Below are 16,937 nucleotides of genomic sequence, written 5' to 3' on the forward strand. Positions count from 1 at the left end.
TGGTGAGCCAATTGCATGATTTATCCATGAGCTGGGTTGTGGATTCTTTTTGAGTTGGTCTTAACATCGGAACATTTACCAGGGTTAGAGCAAGGGGGCAGGCCGCGGGTGGGTGGTTAAGGGTTGAATGGCTATATTCCCTCTGGTACTGTGTAGGATCACTCTGTGTAGGGTTGGGGATAGTATTGATGGGTGTACACTGAGAGTTATGAACAGTGGTGTGTGTAAGAGAAGGTCTATTTTAAAAGCTGTTGGAGCTTGAGTTCGGGGGAGTCCAGCTGTGAAAAAATAGGCTGTAGCATGGAGGATAATTTAACAAGGACATCCTCCATTTTGGGAAAGGTCCGCTGTAGTTTGGTAATGACTTTTCCAGGATCTGACAAAGTCTGTGGTGGCATGGACTTTCTTGGCTTCTTAGATTTTATAGGGGCAGGGTCTTTTATAGGGCCTCATTTCCACTTGCCGCTTGTAACCAAGGCAAAGGGAGACTACGTTGTATTTGTTAAGTTTGGGGGAGATGTGTGTATCAACGGAGAACTCCTGAGAGACTGTTGACAGACTAATAATTTCTGGCAAACCCTGAGTCGGTAAATCATCAGTTACCCCATTAGCAAGTGGGAGTCCTTCACTTCAAGCAGAGTGGCCTTCCTCAGGGAGAGTCTTCTCTCTGCCTGGGAAATCTCTGTGGATATGACATTGGAGGCTTTAATTAGGAAGGTATCCAGCATGGGTCTAGTTACCCCTGTTGAGTCCCGGGTTGCTGCATTTTTCTTTTCCATATCGAGCCTGGATCAGCTGTGGCTGTAGGAGGGGAACTGGGAGGTAAATGTTAGAGAGGGGGCCCATCTCAGCCACTCCGGGCTCCGACGGGTGTGGACTAAGCATGGGCGGATCTAGCGGATCTCGCGTACGCAAATTTGCGGATTTACGGATTCGCAATCCGCGAAGATACGCGAACGCTCGCGGATTTGCGGATTTTCCCGTTTTTTGTGTTGGCGCGCGTTCGCGCCGATTTTGGGACAATTTCGCAATTGCGAACTTACTTTTCGGCTCGCAACGGCCGCGACTATGTTGTTTTTACGTCTGGTTTATCATCACAGGTTCACAGCACCCTCTGTTTCACCACTGCACCCTCTGGGACACCCATGCCACCCTCTGGTACATCCTCACTGCCACCCATTAGGTTTGTTTATCACTGTAGTTTATGGGGGGTGAAAAAAGCAAGCACACCTCCCCTACTTCAACTGCCATGAATTAATTTGGGGTTGATTAATGTGTCAGTTATTTAGAAAGTTCCAGTCTGGCTGGCACCTGCTTCCTTCCTTATCTGTAATTTGCTTTCTGTTGCAGTGAAAAAAAATTTCACAGGACCTTTATGGTCTACTTGTAGCTATTCTATGAGCCTGCTGTTTGGGTCATAGCAGGGTCATAAAATAGTTGCAAACTCTGGAGGGGCCCCTCAGGAAGCACTACAGTGAATGTTACAAATGTTAAGTTTGAACTTTTGCACCTGCTCATTGCTTTCAGTTTAGCAAAAATCGTTTTTTCTGCAATTTCGCGCGTTTTTTGGGGCGCGAATCCGTGCGAGATCGATTTCGGAAGCCGCGAATGCTTGCGAATACACTAATTTTTTTTTGCGACGTGTATGTTCGCGTGATTTTGTGCGTGTTCGCGAGGCGCTTGTAGCTATACGTTTGCCAAGTTACCCTAGCGGTCTTACACGGGCGCGGCCATCTTGTTTGCGTGACGTAATTCCGTTTCCGGCCGCTATGTGTAATCTCGCAAAGTGTGCTGCTCGCTAGTACAATTTTGCGCGTGCTCGCGAGGAAAATCTCGCGCGAACTTACCCACGCGGTCGGGAACGGGCGCGGCCATCTTGTTTCTCATTCATTGCTATGGTTCTGGGCATGCTTTCTGTATCCTCTCTGAATCTCTGCCATCCTTTGCTTGTTTGAAGTTTATTTGATCTATTTTACTTATTAATCTATCCCTCTATTTTTCTAGCTCTATATTTTTGTGTTTTCTGCTGCTTTTAGTTACTTTTAAATTACTTTTTTAAACTCTTTTCTTTTCTTCTTCACTATTCTATTTCTTCTTTATCATTTAACTTTATTTCTGCCCAGACCATGGTAAAGGGAGCCGGGAAGCACCCTGAGAAGGGGAAGGGTCCCGCACCCCGTGACCGGCTCCCATGCGGGCGTTTGAGGGGGGAGCAAGTGGTGCCACGGGAGATCTTTAGTGCGGAGGAGGTGGCCGCACTCATCTTCCACGTCCAGCGCCGCCTCCCCAAGACGATCCTGGGAGGCGGCAAGATCGCAACCGGCTATGGCATCCGGGAGCGCCGGAAGCGGTGGGAGAAGGTGTGCCGGGCCATGTTTCAGCTCTCTGGGGTCCGGCGCACATATAACCAGGCCACCCACTGCTGGACAGATGTCATGGACCGGGAGCGGGACTTGCTGGACGCGCTCGGCGTAGAGGTCCCCGGGCTTGGTGAGTAGTAGTAGCTATTCATCACTACTCTGTTTTATCCGGCTCTGTCATTTGCAAATCTTTGTTCTTTACCAAGAGCAATAATGCTGCTGATTACATTGTAGGTAAATTATATTTCAAAATCTTCTATGCATTTCAGGTGCACTGCTCTCCTTCTCAGTAGCCTTGCTTGCTACTATGCTTATTTGTTTTGTATTTTGTGTTCATTTCATTGGCCTGAGAAATTATGTATGAGTGTAGTGTAAAGATAAGAACTGCGTAATGCTAGACACTAAGGGTCATATTTTCAATTACCGGCGCATCCCTGCAAAGTAGCAGGGGTGCGGCAGTAATTGTGTGCCATGCCACCACCACCCATTGGCCCAAAATGTCACAGAAGCCTTACGCATCTGTGCCGTAAAGGCGGCGCATTGCTGGAGTTGCGTGCCAACGATGGCGCAGCTCCAGCAATGCTCTAGGGTACCCTATCTCCCCAATGCTGCATCAAGCCGTACGTCGGCTTCAAGCGCGCAGGGTTTGAGTCATGCATCATTGTCCTAAAAGTGACTGATTGACATCTTGTAGATTTCCCTCAGCCACTTTTAGGATTCGTTCCTGCGCAGGTACGCCCTCCCTTGCGCCGGAACGCCCCCTGATGGCGCAGGGCTTTACAACGTGATGCATATATACGCCGCACCAACACCATGGCGAGTCTTTTGTTCTGCCGCTGCGTCACAAAAGTCATGCAACAATGGAGGAAAATGAGCCGCAAGGGACTTCTAAATCAGCCCCAACAGACTGAAGTCCAGTCCTTCCTTTAGACACATGGCTATAAGAAGAAATAGTGGCGGTGGTCGGTGGATTGATAGTTTGAGTATTCACTGATCTGCAAGCAGGATGGACTTTGTCTGTCACTTCGCGTGCTGCGGACTGCTGCCTGCCAGGCCTAGGCAAACCTCTTTAGTAGTCTGTTTATTGAGTTACATAGGAACTTTCTAAGTCAACGGTCCGCAAATCAGGCAATACGAATAACGTAGTATACCACATGAGATAGATCCTGTGGAATAGTTGTCCAACTATTTGCTATTTCTCCAAAATATTTTGTTATTGTTCTTTTGAAATGTTTGATTTGGTTGACAATTCTCATCCATGTTTTCTGGTCTTTCTTTCTTTCATGTTGTACATCAGCTCCCCCCAAGGGCAAGAGGACACAGGAGGAGGGTGCTGTTCAGGAGAATGCAGGCCAGGATCGGGCAGGCGAGGGCTCCTTTGCTGGCCCCAGTAAGTTTAAATTTTAATAAAGAGTACCTATTTTTTCCTAGCGTTCCTCATTCGATTTTTTCTAAATCGTCTTTGATCTTCTTGTAGACTGGATATAAATTCTTATCCTGCCTCGAATATGACTCCATGTGGTATTACTAGATTATTCTTATTAGTCTGTCTGTGTAGCTAACTAAGATTGGACATTTGGCAATTCCATTGTACTCCCATTCTATTCAGCAATAGCTCTATGCAATGTCTCCTTACTGACTAGATAGTGTGGCAGAGTCATTTAGCTCCCGAAGTCACCGATGATTGATCCCCAATGATCTCTAGATTATCGTACGCAGGACAAGAGTACGGAGTCACAGTCAAGAAGTGTCAGAGGCACTCATGCTTGCAAAAATTCCAAAACCTTTAGCTCATCCACTCTAGTCTGGAGGACCAAAAACCACAGAGTCTATGTAAGTTTAAAAGCTTTATTAAAAGTAAACACATTTATTAAAATCTACTTTGTCATAAAACTATTTAACTGAAAACGGAAAAGTGCTTAGTGCTGACGATTAATTGGACACATTTCTTGTGGTCGAGCCGAGCTCTCACCTGGTTTGAACTTGATCCTGGTCGTGTTCTCAGGAGTCAAGCTTCTGTCTGTTAGGAGAAAAAGTGGTGCGTGTTAAAAATAAAAAGCAAGCATTCATCAGTTGTGCATAAAAGTGCAGCAAGACAACAGCCTTCCCTGGAAAAAGGGACATTTTTACTTTAGAGTAGACAGTCACAAATTATTACATTGTATTCTGTTTTTTTAACATTTCTTTATTACTCCTAGACCAAATATTATATAGTAGTGAGTGGTGTATTCTAACATTCTTAAATGTACTTTGTAGGTGGAACATCTGGTGACGGGGCCAGCGCGGAGGTGGCGGTGTTGGGCGAGGACTCGGAGGACTCTGGGGAGGAGGCGGTGCAAGAGCCGGCGGACGGTCCTGTGGGGGTTCGCACGGTGGTGGCGGGAACAGCTAAGCTATATATTCCTTACTTATTGAGATTGAAGACTGCATAGTGTGCTTTCTGCACGGGTGTATTACAAATCAACCAGGTAGTAGCCTCCTCGAAATGTACTTCGACTTAGCTGTGAAGTTTTTGGTGAGAAGAATCCCAATACGTTCTTAGATGAACGTGATGGATGGGATGAACGAAAAGCGAAAGAAGGGTGTAAGTAAGTGGGACGCGAAATTGTATGATGGCTGGCAAAGAAGAACGATATGTGTTTGCTTGGCCCCCGAGGTGGCTGGGAAGGAAAGAATATGGTATGGTGCATGGCTGGGTCAATGATGAAGCAAGGATGGGTGGAAGGACAGCAGCCTGGGTGGATGAAACAGAAACTGTATGTGTGCGTATACTTTGAATGAATGGATTCCTGGAGCATGGTATTCTCTGACTCTTAGATAGCACATGTGTATCTAGAGAGAGTAGATGGTCGCTGGATGAACTAAGTGTTACCTTGAAGAGCATGTACCACGGCACCCGCACGTCCGTTCCAGTGTAGGGAAGGCAAGGAAAAGAAATTGTAAATGTGTCCAATACTACCATGAATAGTAGCAGTACTTTGTATTGCAACTGCAAGCACAGCATATATCTGGTTATTACGGTGGACACTCCGTACCTCTCTTAATAACTTTAGTTTAGTTGTAGTACGTCATTCATGTGTGGGTGTATCACTGTTCACTCAATATTAAGCAAAGCACCTAAAGTCATCCCATATGTCATCAAATACGTCCCATGTGAAGTGATAGATAAGCAAATTATTTAGCTTGTTCATTTTCCTTTTCTAGTACTCATTTGCACTGTAGGGTGAAAGGTAAATTAATTAAGCAGTAGCCCTTGTAACAGAGTATTCTCAGTGCCACCCGTAATAGAAAAGTAATAGCTTCACCACCTGCATGTACTGGACCGGTACAGTAACGCAAGTCTGTCTCACTCATCATGGTGTGCAACTGTTTTTCTCGGGTGCAAGTTCACTGTGCTGCCATTCTGCCGGCTTGCATAAGATAACGCACCAATTTTCCTAAACAAGAGAGAAGAAGAAGAATAAGACTGGTGTACTGTCATAGTCGACTGTAATGGAAGTCCATAGTGGTCGTAGAATTTGTTCATTAAACTACCACTAATGTTAGAGCAAGGATGCAGAAGTGGGAGGTTACATAGATACTGTCCTCAATAGTTATGTACTGTGCTTTCAATTTGCTACTTGTACTGTGACCCAACTTTCGGCTCAATCACTTTGTGTTATTAATGCTAAGGAGCATTGGTTACAGACTATGTCTTTCTTTCTTCATATAGTTGCTCCTTCCAAATCAACATCACGGAGGGAGCAGGCTCGAATGGCCCGGCAACGGAGGCTGGATGCCACTGTCGCCGAATATCGGCGGCTGGTGGCCCTGGAGGAGGAGGAGGACACGCAGTCGACCGGTGCAACAACAACATCCTCGACTGGGACAGCTGCATCCTCCTCCGTGACCCCACGGGACGCCAGCATGCGCAGTGCTCCAGCGGGACCGAGCCGGGCTAACAAAGCCAACCGCCACCGCCAAGCAACAGAAAGACCAGCTGCCCCCCACAGGACCTGCAAGGCACGCCAACGCCGCCTAGGAGTCCGAATGTCCTACCTGGAGCAGGAGGTCCAGAACTATAAGAACTTGGTAGAGGGCCTCCGCTTCGAGCTTGCCACCCTCCGCAAGGAGTATGATGCCCATGCCGCAAAATGCACCAGCACCCTCCAGTAGTGGAGTGTCCCTTGCCCTTTTTTAGAGACTTTGGGGGGTGGGATTTGGGAGTTGGGTTCTTTTTGGGACTTTTCAAAGACAATCGTTGGGGTTAGGGTGGGTCTTGAGGGAGATTATTTTGTTAGGGCTACATAAATATACATTTTTCAACTTTATCTGACCATACCTGTTTTTTACTGCTTTTCAGTCTGGTGGGTGGGGGACGGGGGTGTAACAGTAAGTTTGTTTTCCTGAACAGTGGTAGGACTTTAGTAGTACTACCGTCAATCTCTCGTCTAGTCCTAAATAATACTCCATTATACTACCTCCCACCAAACGCTTATCTTACCTGTAATTTGTGTTAGAAATTAGGGCTAGGCCCAGGGCTGGCTCCACGTGAAATGGGGATTAACGTTGGCAATCCTGGGCCGGTGAAATTTCCTCACTGCGGTGGTACTAGTGGTGTGACACAGTGGCAGTTGCATGCCTATGGAAAAAAAGAAAACGAAACCTGGTTTGTCCTTACTGTAGCATTACAACGGTTACGGTACGATCGAGAATATAGCAGGTGACAGTACACTAGAACAGTGCCATAATGTAGCCTAACAAATGGTAAAGTATTTGCTTGCAAGTATAACTAGTACTTGTGTTGAATTTATTTGACATTGGCTCCTACTACTAGAAGATATAGTACTGAAGCTGAGTAAGTCTAGAAGATATCCTCGTATTCCTTCACCAGCCTGTTGCTATGACCTTATCCTCCCCAGCAAGTGTGTGGAATTATTGATGTCATTTTAGTCAGATATCAAGCAAAACAACACAGCCCGGGGGAAGAGGGTTAGGGTTTGGAAAATGGATGGGAATGGGGGTTTCTTTTTGGGTAGGTTTTGTTGAGAGAAGAAAAAAAAAGCACAGCCTGGACAAACAATAATTGAAGATAAAGAAATCTTTGGGTACAAACTAAAGCTAAGCACATGCAGTCACACTCATAGAAGAAAACAATGGATACTGTATCTGTATTCTGTATGTTGTTGGAGTTGTCCTGTTGAATTTGGTAAGTAAGTTGCATGCAGCAAACAATTCCTCTTATTAGCGGCACTCCTCCATTCCAGCTGACGCTTCGTCCATCAATGTTGGTGACCACTGACAGAAGACACCCTGTCCACTGCCTGCCTGGCGGATGTTGACTGAAACCCGGCCTGTAATTATTGAACGGAAAACAGGAATTGATTTTACAATACCACTGATAAATAAATAAAAGGTATGCACGCTGTGTGGTGCAAAAAGTCACACTTTGATTTCCCTAATAGACAGTAGAATATTTTTGAAATTGCGTGCTCTGTCTGAGTCACCTTTTTAAGGATAAATAAGTATGGCCAAAATATTATAGCGGATCTTTCCCCTCAAGGTAGGTGTACTGTAAACTGTGTTTTAGAACAAAATTTGACCTTCCCAGCAATGCTCCCACCAAGACCCTTACTAAAGCCAGTCGCAAAAATGTAGAAGACCCCCAATCAGATCTCCAAAAACGATGCCTAGCAGAAAAATGGAGACAAAACGTACTTTGAAAGTAACTGTAGGCCCAAATACAGACCGTGGATTGTATTCAAACCACTTGCTAGCAAGCAAAAGTATCCATAGCCAGCATCGCTCCAACAGTGCTCTAAAACCCCAGAACTGCGTTGCAATAGAACACCCCGAAACACATGCAATCCTGCTGCTAGGGCTAACCCTAACGAACCCTAACTTACAAAAAGTGCCAAAACTGGTGTTTCCTTATGGATTTTGTCCAAAACACTTCTATCCGGTATTAGACCTTCCCAGGAATGCCCCAGGCAAGACCCGCCAACCCACCCGCAAAAAACCACGCGACAACACCCCCAAACAGCGAAAAAGCTAAATCTCATACTTACAATATCGCTCGGCCTTCTGGTCCAAACGCGCTGTGCAGCTACTACCAGCTAGGTCATCATCAATCATCATAACTCCTGTTTTCCACCACGGATTTCCTGAAAAGCAAATGCAATCAAGATTAGACTGTCGCAGCAGTGCTTCGACAGAGACCCCGGCCGCAACCCACCCACGAACAGCAGGAAGCCCCCCAAAACGCTACGTTGAGCAAGATGTCAGAAGAAATAGCAAAAAAAAGGCTTTTCCTTAAGGATTTTGTCCAAAACACTTCTATCCGGCATTAGACCTTCCCAGGAATGCCCCAGGAATGCCCCAGCCAAGACCCGCCAACCCACCCGCAAAAAACCACGCGACAACACCCCCAAACAGCGAAAAAGCTAAATCTCATACTTACAATATCTCTCGGCCTTCTGGTCCAAACGCGCTGTGCAGCTAGGTCATCATCAATCATCATAACTCCTGTTTTCCACCACGGATTTCCTGAAAAGGAAATGCAATCAAGATTAGACTGTCGCAGCAGTGCTTCGACAGAGACCCCGGCCGCAACCCACCCACGAACAGCAGGAAGCCCCCCAAAACGCTACATTGAGCAAGATGTCAGAAGAAATAGCAAAAAAAAGGCTTTTCCTTAAGGATTTTGTCCAAAACACTTCTATCCGGCATTAGACCTTCCCAGGAATGCCCCAGGAATGCCCCAGCCAAGACCCGCCAACCCACCCGCAAAAAACCACGCGACAACACCCCCAAACAGCGAAAAAGCTAAATCTCATACTTACAATATCTCTCGGCCTTCTGGTCCAAACGCGCTGTGCAGCTAGGTCATCATCAATCATCATAACTCCTGTTTTCCACCACGGATTTCCTGAAAAGCAAATGCAATCAAGATTAGACTGTCGCAGCAGTGCTCCCAGACCCCAAAACTCACCCACAAACACCCGGAACCCCGCCAAAGAGCACCTCAAAGGCAAGCAAGTCAGCAAAAACGGCAAGAAATTTCCACCTCATATTTGGTCCAAAACACTTTTATCCATTATTAGAGCTTCACAGCAATGGGCCAAATCCGTCAACTCACCCGCAAAGAAGTAGAACACCCCCACAAGTGCTGAGTCTTTCTTCATTGGGCGTAATCCAGCACTCTGCTTTGAGGGAAATCGCAGTCTGGAGGAGGAGGATAGAGGATCATGTTCTTCAGAACTTGTGAACCTGAGGAATGTAGACTGCGGCACCTTCAAATCAATAAGCAAACAAGTGAAGACAGTTCTGCTGATGGTCTTGTTTTTAGGATTAGGTGATTAAAGTTTGAATTAAATTAACTGTGCAAAACAAAGAAAGAGAGACACACACTGGAATAAAAGTGAATAAGGACGAAAAAGAAAGTTATTGATTCATTGTCTCATTTTCAGGGCTCGGTGTCAGGGAATAAGAAGAAGATTTCGTCATCATACTCTGCGAATTCAGGCAGGATGAGGTCAGTGCCACCGAACAGAGAACAAATCCCCTCATCTACATTGCCGTCCTCCTCGTCTTCATGCGGCGTGCTTTCTCGTACTTTGTAATCTGGTGGTATGAGGTGCTGATTCATCTTGATCATTGTCAGCCGCTCCACATTTTGGGGCGAGAGGCGGCTCCGTTTGGGAGTTACAATGCCACCAGCAGCACTGAAAACACGTTCAGAAGACACACTTGCGAGTGGGCAAGACAAATAGTTTATAGCCAGGTTGGAGAGCTCTGGCCACAATTGTTTTTTCCCATGCCAATACTGCAATGGCTCATCATTAATAAAGACCTCTGTTGAGTCATTCAGATAGTCCTGCACCATCGACTCAAGGTCATCAACTGTTCCTCCACTTTGCTTACTTTTTGCTGTGCCTGTGACATTTTTTCGAGAACCATACCCCATCAAACTTAGCCAATCCTCCTCCGCAGCCACTGTTAGTGTTGTCATTGTGTGTGGTGCAGATGATCCACTTGCCGGTGTCTTTAACGGCTGAGAGGTCACTTGTGCCCCAGCCACAGGTGCAGAAGTGGATTCTTGTGACTGGGGATGGCCTGCTGATGCTGATGCTGATGTACTGTCTTCTCCTTCAATAACCTGCCATTCTTTTTCAAACCTCTTGGCTGACCAGGCTAACCAATGTTTGTACTTTTGAACATCTGCATCAGCAAAAGGAAAGAATGCTTCGCCTGCCAGCGCCTTTTTGTAGCGTGGATCCAGAATAGTAGCACAAATGTAATGCTGTTCTGACTTGATCTTTTGAAGACGTTCATCACCACGTAGGCGCTCTAATAATTTCTCAGACAAAATAAAATGGTCTTTTTTTTTCCATCTTTTTCAAACTCAGAAGACACCGCCATCAGTTGGTGCTCCAGCATGCACAACAATGGGATAGCTTTTCCCAAATTACAGTCCTCCTGGCTGACTGCACGCGTGAAGAACTCAAAAGGACGAAGCATGTCTGTCAGGCTTTTAACTATGTCCCATTGCGCTGCACCCATCCGCATGTCCTCCTTCTGAGATGTACCCTCTGTGAAGAAATAGTGATCGAGTACCGTATACTGCTCATACAGACGCTCAAGCATGTAGAAGGTTGAGTTCCAACGTGTTGCCACCTCCTGGATGAGTGCTTTCACTGGTATTCGACTTTGAAGTAGCAGCCTCCTCAGATGCTTCCGGGCCTTAAAAGAATGGCTGAAATGGTTGCACATTTTGCGGCAGGTGGCCATTACCGCGAACGCTGCACTGTCTCTATCACTCAAGAATTTTTGAACTACCAGGTTGATACAGTGCGCCAAACACGGCACTCTAAAATAGCGACCCAGCGCCATGGCCTTAACTACATTGGCGCCATTATCCGTGGAAACATAACCAATCTGGCGTTTTTTTGGGGATAGCATTTTCAAGACCTTTTTGTCAAACTCGTCCAAAATGTTTTGGGATGTGTGACTTTTCTCCAAGCCAAACATGGCTAGTGTTGCATGTTTCCGAGCAGCTTTGAAAACTTTGTCCGGGTCAACACCTGCGTTTAGCTTTGCTTTAACACCTGAAAAAGAGACCCAGTGTGCAGTGATGCACATGTAATCAGCGCCTGCGCCACTGGTCCACATGTCTGTTGTCAGATGTATTGTGTGAACAGCACTCTTCTGCAAAGCTGCCCCAATCGCCTCCAGCACATCTTCATGTAGTGCTGGAACCGCAACTCTGGCAAAATAGAACCGGCTAGGAACCTTCCATTTAGGGCAGAGCGTTGCCACTAATTCTAGAAAACCTACCGCTTCTACAAAAGAAAAAGGGAGAAGGTCCACAGCTAGCATTTTAGCCAGCTTAGTGTTATACAGACGCGTCAGTGGGTGGTTGCGTTTATATGGCACGTCTGAAGTAAGCATTGTTCTAATGTTGCCCTGGACCAAGCATTTACGGGCTGATAATGACTTCGTTGACCCAATTTTGCTCGCTGGTGAACTTTTGTGCGTTGGTGTCTCACTCGCTCCAACACTCTTAGTGTGCCTCACATTGGGTGTGCTGCTGACAGGGGTACTGGGTGTAAGGGAAGTGTTTGACACGTCTTCTTCCTCCTCGTCATCATCAGATGCAACATCAACGTTTCCTTGAATTCGGCCTTTCTTGATCGCTTCTAGGTGCGCAAACCATTGGACAGTGTGCTGTCTCCTAAGATGACCTCTCTGGCCTCCGGTACCATAGTTGGTACCTGGCTTACCACGACTAACTGCAACCTTACAAAGGGTACAAATGGCAAACTTTGGATTTTTTTGACAAACAGTAAAGAAGTCCCAAACTGGGGACTTGAAGTGTCTGTGGGACCTGGAGGAGGCGGCGATACTGGTGGTGGTGGTCATGAAGCTAATGCCAGATGAAGTGGAGGATCTGGATTGCCCAACTTTTGTACGTTGTGCACTTTCACCGCCACTAATTAAGGTCGAGGTGGATGGAGGTCTCTTCTTGCCAGAAAGAAATATGGAAGCGGGACGAGTTGGTGTACTACTTAACTCCAATGATTGTGGTGTTTCCACTGCCTCCTCATCGACAACATCATCATCATCACGCTCAGCAGCTCTTCGGGCTAGGGTCAAAATGTCTGTTTGCTGCATGCCCGCTGGGGCTGCAGTGACCTTTATGATGACTGGGTCGTCGTTGGCAGAGTCTTCATCAGCAGCAGTATCCGCCACTTCTTGTTGAGCCTCATCACACTCCATAACTCTGAGACTTTGGACGAGCTTCCTTTTATGCTTAACTACCTTTGTCGGATCATGGTGTGCCTCACTCTCAGACGGCAGTGGTGCTGGTTCCCAAGTTTGATCCGTATCATCAGAAGGAGGTGTGCTTGAAGAAGATGTAGACACCACCCTTGATCTCTTCCTTGCTAGGGGTGTGGAAGACAATGAAGGATCATCAGGAGGAGTGGCTTCCTCAAATGATACCTCGCCTTGATTGTCGATTTCCTGATGTGCCCCTACTTCGGGAGGAACAACTATTGTGGGCACTTGTGACCCTCCATGCACCTCTGCTTGCGCATCTCCTTGCGCTGCCTCTCCTTCCACATGTACTTGGGCTTGTACTTGCACATGTGATTGTTGTTGCGGCTGTGGTTGTTCAACACTCGTCAGATGAGCTACAACAACCTGTGTTGATTGAGGGACATTGCTGCTGCTTTCTTGCGATGAGCCAACATTACTGGTCGATGGTGATTGAAGAACTATACTGGCTGCCTCTGCAGCACTCAAGGGCTTGGACTTAAGTTGGTGTGGTGGTGGTGGTGGTACTGAGCCCAATGGAGCGGGGGTGCTGCTGCCAGCTTGGTCCCCAGCAGATCCCGCTGCTGCTGCAGGCATACTTTTTTTTTTTACTCCCAAAAAAAGGGGCGGGTGGCACACCAGTCTCCTTGGTAACTTGCTTCTTCTGCTCCTTACTGGCACCTTTCTTGCTAGAGGAGCTACGGGTTACTTTTTTTGGGGCCATCTTCTTCAGAGCAGGTCAGAACAGCAGGCAGCAGTTGCACGAGTTGCAGAGTTGTCTGTGTCCAGACGTGACGTCGCGTGACATTATGCTGCACACACACACCGCTGCAGGACTTCTTCCTGGCACTGGTGGTTCTCTTGAGTCTTGTGCACCTAAAAGCAATGGAAGACAGAGGAACATCAGTTCAGTTATACACCCCAAAAAATCGACAAAACACAGAAAAATGAGCACAATCCCATGCCATCCATGATGTTTATATTGAAGACACCCCACAGAAAGACTAGGGCCATGCAAGTATGCAACACTCACTACCCCTGGGCATAATGGATGAACAGTAGGCAAAATAAGTGCAGGCCTCAGACACTGCCTCTCTTAAAAATGGCCCCTTACACCCCAAGCACATGTTGCCTGTACCAGCCAGGACTCAAGATGGCCACCACCACCACCCACATGGCCACAGTCCACATCAACAGTACACCCCCAAAAAACAGAAAACCAGCCAGAAATCACCACAATCCAATGCCATCCATGATGTTTACATTAAAGAGAGTGAGACCACACTACAGGCACACTCAGTCCATGCACCACTACCCCTTGGCAAAAGGCCCCACCAGCAGCCCCAAAAAAACGACAAAAAACAATAAAATCAGCACAATCCCAGCCCATCCATGGCCTCAATGGTGTTTAAATTCAAGAAGACACCCCTCAGAAACACTAGGCCCATGCAACACTCACTACCCCTGGGCATAATGGATGAAAAGTAGGCAAAATAAGTGCAGGCCTCAGACACTGCCTCTCTTAAAAATGGCCCCTTACACCCCAAGCACATGTTGCCTGTACCAGCCAGGACTCAAGATGGCCACCACCACCACCCACATGGCCACAGTCCACATCAACAGTACACCCCCAAAAAACAGAAAACCAGCCAGAAATCACCACAATCCAATGCCATCCATGATGTTTACATTAAAGAGAGTGAGACCACACTACAGGCACACTCAGTCCATGCACCACTACCCCTTGGCAAAAGGCCCCACCAGCAGCCCCAAAAAAACGACAAAAAACAATAAAATCAGCACAATCCCAGCCCATCCATGGCCTCAATGGTGTTTAAATTCAAGACGACACCCCTCAGAAACACTAGGCCCATGCAACACTCACTACCCCTGGGCATAATGGATGAAAAGTAGGCAAAATAAGTGCAGGCCTCAGACACTGCCTCTCTTAAAAATGGCCCCTTACACCCCAAGCACATGTTGCCTGTACCAGCCAGGACTCAAGATGGCCACCACCACCACCCACATGGCCACAGTCCACATCAACAGTACACCCCCAAAAAACAGAAAACCAGCCAGAAATCACCACAATCCAATGCCATCCATGATGTTTACATTAAAGAGAGTGAGACCATACTACAGGCACACTCAGTCCATGCACCACTACCCCTTGGCAAAATGCCCCACCAGCAGCCCCAAAAAAACGACAAAAAACAATAAAATCAGCACAATCCCAGCCCATCCATGGCCTCAATGGTGTTTAAATTCAAGAAGACACCCCTCAGAAACACTAGGCCCATGCAACACTCACTACCCCTGGGCATAATGGATGAAAAGTAGGCAAAATAAGTGCAGGCCTCAGACACTGCCTCTCTTAAAAATGGCCCCTTACACCCCAAGCACATGTTGCCTGTACCAGCCAGGACTCAAGATGGCCACCACCACCACCCACATGGCCACAGTCCACATCAACAGTACACCCCCAAAAAACAGAAAACCAGCCAGAAATCACCACAATCCAATGCCATCCATGATGTTTACATTAAAGAGAGTGAGACCACACTACAGGCACACTCAGTCCATGCACCACTACCCCTTGGCAAAAGGCCCCACCAGCAGCCCCAAAAAAACGACAAAAAACAATAAAATCAGCACAATCCCAGCCCATCCATGGCCTCAATGGTGTTTAAATTCAAGAAGACACCCCTCAGAAACACTAGGCCCATGCAACACTCACTACCCCTGGGCATAATGGATGAAAAGTAGGCAAAATAAGTGCAGGCCTCAGACACTGCCTCTCTTAAAAATGGCCCCTTACACCCCAAGCACATGTTGCCTGTACCAGCCAGGACTCAAGATGGCCACCACCACCACCCACATGGCCACAGTCCACATCAACAGTACACCCCCAAAAAACAGAAAACCAGCCAGAAATCACCACAATCCAATGCCATCCATGATGTTTACATTAAAGAGAGTGAGACCACACTACAGGCACACTCAGGCCATGCACCACTACCCCTTGGCAAAAGGCCCCACCAGCAGCCCCAAAAAAACGACAAAAAACAATAAAATCAGCACAATCCCAGCCCATCCATGGCCTCAATGGTGTTTAAATTCAACAAAACAGTTGTATCATGCACCCCTAACCAACCCTGGTCCTACTGGATACTGTGGCTACCAACAATATAATTTATTTAATGTTCTGAAAAAGTTCCAAAATTGTACTTGCAGCAACTGTAATGCCCCAAACAAACTTACTTGTGAAAGTTGATTTCTAATCCAAAAGTGATCCAAAGACAGTCAAAAAAGGCCTCAAATCCAAATATCCAGCAGCACCCACAAAAAGTAATCCTTCCAGCTCCAGATCCAAATGAAAGTGACCAGGAGATGGACAAAGCACTGGGAGGAGCCTGATGGACAGGAACAGGAAGTTGGAGACTGTGGGGCACTTCCTTCCTCCCCCCCCAAAAATGGACTCCTTGCAAAAAAAAAGGCCATGCAAATGTCAACCTGAGGAGTGATTCTGATAAAAATCATAATTTTCTGAAGGTTTATCCTGTTTGCTGGTGATTTTCTTGTGCAGAATTGCAAAATCTCTATTTCGCGAGTGCGAGATTGTTCCTTTCCGCCGCAACTACGTGTTCGCAATTGCGAACTCTCGCGAGGTATGCTGTGCAAGGTGGCAAGCCGCGATTACGTATTCGCGGGCGCCAAACTCCCGCGGGATCACGCAGCAAGATCCAAAATGGCGCGGCACTCGCTAAATATGATCGAGAAAAACAACTCGGCAAACGCTTAATGACGGAAAGTGAACGCCGTGCACCACGCCGCGCGCCGCAACCAAGCAAAAAATCCGCCGCGAGCGGATTCACGGATTTTCGACAAATTCGCGAGAGTTCGCAGATTGCGAATTTGCCGAAAATCCAAAAAATCCCCGAGCGGAGCGGATTTTACGCCCATACTTAGTGTGGACAGGCCCGTCCTTGGCCTTGATGTGCACACGTCCCAAGCTGCGGGAGCCCGGCGTGGTCCTTAACAGTGAGTGGAGCTCTTCCACCTTGCAGGAAGCACACGTGTCGGCTGGGGGACCGAGTCCCACCCCAGCAGGAGCAGCAAACAGTGGCTGTGGGGGCTCAACAATGCCTGTGAAGATATCCCACGCTGCGGGAGACGAGCGTGGTCTTGAACAGCGAGTGGGGCTCCTCCCCCTCATAGGAAACACAGGGGTCAGATGGGGGACTGAGTCCCACCCAAGGAGGATCCGCAAGTAGTGGCTGT

Source organism: Lissotriton helveticus, chromosome 6, assembly GCF_964261635.1.
Source record: "Lissotriton helveticus chromosome 6, aLisHel1.1, whole genome shotgun sequence".
Taxonomy (NCBI): domain Eukaryota; kingdom Metazoa; phylum Chordata; class Amphibia; order Caudata; family Salamandridae; genus Lissotriton; species Lissotriton helveticus.